Raw genomic sequence first — 2,500 nt, 5'->3', positions numbered from 1 at the left:
AATGGCTAATAGTTAATTGGAATTCTCTCTAAAGCTATAGTTATTGTGTGTATGCGTGTGTCTGAGGGTGAGAAAGTGAGCGTGATGTGTGTGTGTGTGTGTGTGTTTATAAGCATAAATGTGCACACACACACACACACATATATATACATACACACATATATATACCCACACATATATATACACACACACACATATATACAAACGCACACACATATACATGTATATTCACGCATATATTCATATACTTATATATATAAGGAAGATGATCCGACCCGAAATAAATAAACAGAAAAATAAATACAAAATAACAGATAAATCAAAGATAAAAAAAAAACATTTCCTTAAATCAGAGGAGCTGGACGAATTTAATGACCTCTTGTCATCCTGCTCACGATGTTCTCAAACAACTACACTCCGGAATCATCAAATAAATAATTATGCAAATACCCAACTTACGATCTGCCCCAACTTACGACCTAAGAAGCCAGAGCAATTACGATCGTATCTCCCCGGCTGGACCTCAAGCCAAGCAAGCCATTCCAAACACGAGTAAAACAGGTCTAAAGAAACTAAAGAAATCCTATTAATACCCACAATAATGCGACCTGGAATAGGACTGTCGAAAAAGGACAAATGGATCAGCTGTTTAGAATCACCCAGAGAGCTCCTCCTTTCCAAAGTACCTTTAAGAATGGTATTGAAGCCGTGCATGCAGGAAGCACTGCCGTCTTACTAGAGTCATTGTTGCATCTAGGTTGAGGAATGCATATGATTATCACGAAGGCTCATCCTTATTATCCTTATACCGCTGTACTGTTTTGTTGTTGTTGTTGTTGTAGATAGGATTAGTTCTGATGAAGATAATTTAGCTCATGGTGTGTGTTTTTGTTTGTCTATGTGAATGTATGTATGGAGGGATATATGTCTGGCGATATGTTGTATGTTGTATGTGATAGGCCTGTTTTTTTTTATGTCCTCACACTGCATTGCTTGTGATTGCAATGATTGTGAGATTTATTTCGTGTCTGAGGAAAATTTCAGCTGCTCCGTCTCCTCTGTGTTGCATAAAATGATGTATTTTTTCCGCTTTTACTTTCATGTAGACCTCTCTGTTGTTGTTGCATTAAGGACTCATTAAGTAGATCGTCTCTTTCTCTCTCTCTCTCTTTCTCTCTTCTCTCTCTTTCTCTCTTTCTTTTGTCACTCTCTTTTTCACTCTTACTCTCTCTCTCTCATTCTCTCTCTGTGTATCTATCTTTCTATCTATCTAATTACCTATCTAACTCCCTTTCTCTCTCTCTCTCTCTCTCTCTCTCTCTCTCTCTCTCTCTCTCTCTCTCTCTCTCTCTCTCTCTATATATATATATATATCTATATATATATATATATATATATATAATATTATATATATATTATATATGTATATATATATATATATATATATATATATATATATATATATATATTTATATTTATATATCTATAAATATATATATATATATATATATATATATATATCTATAAATATATATATATATATGTATATACATATATGTGTATATATATCTATATATATATATATATATGTGTGTGTGTGTGTGTGTGTGTGTGTGTGTGACTTAGACGTTACATAAAATTCAATTGAATAATCTAAGAACAGAGAACAACATACCCATTGGTGATTAACAGGCGTGATTGCAAACCACATCTAACCGTAAAAGGAATATGATCTTAAAAGAAACACTTGATTAGATTGAAGTTGAGTTAAAACTTCAATGGATTAAGGTGACACTTTTTCTTCGAGAGTATAGTGGTTTCCAAAAGCCTTTACAGCAATATGTCATCATCGTAAAAGTCAACAATATCATGACAAACACAATCCCATGATTCACATTTTATTCTACCTTCAAACAAACAAAACAAAAAAAACATAGACGACCAAATAAACGAGACAAAAAAATAACTAATTCCCACATCATCTTAGAGTTTCATTGAAGTCCCACCATGCCAACCATATGCGTATAAAAAAGAGCAAAAAAGAGAGATGGCTCGTAGCCCCTGCCAGCCAGCCTCGCTTAGCATAGCAACAGCGCTCAAATTGGAAAATCTACAGGTAGTGGGCGGTGCCTCCCCGGCGTCTGGTAGCGTTTGGAAATTTCATCCGAAGTGGCCTGTCCACGTGTTCAGTGCGTGATGCGGACCTATAACCATTAATAGTCTTCTATGGGATGGTATTAGTAACCTTATTAAACTCGGTATGGTATGATCGATGGTATCTCTCCGTGGCGTTAGTGTAGAGGTTGTTAGTGAGTGTCGGCGCGTTATAATAGAAGGGTATATTGATGCGGCCCAAAATGACGAACTGGCACCCTCGGACTAGAATTGGAATTTGGGAAGGTCACGTGTAAAGTGAACCAGATAGTAGCTGGCGAATTTTCCTATACATAAAGCGGTCTATATTCACACTCAAGAATGTTTCTAGAACCCTTTCTTATGG

The sequence above is a fragment of the Penaeus japonicus genome, unplaced genomic scaffold, assembly GCF_977035675.1.
Source record: "Penaeus japonicus unplaced genomic scaffold, GWHDUDI00000001_assembly GWHDUDI00000029, whole genome shotgun sequence".
NCBI classification, from domain to species: Eukaryota; Metazoa; Arthropoda; class Malacostraca; order Decapoda; family Penaeidae; genus Penaeus; species Penaeus japonicus.
The sequence above is the reverse complement of the archived record's forward strand: the minus strand, read 5'-3'. Positions refer to the sequence as shown.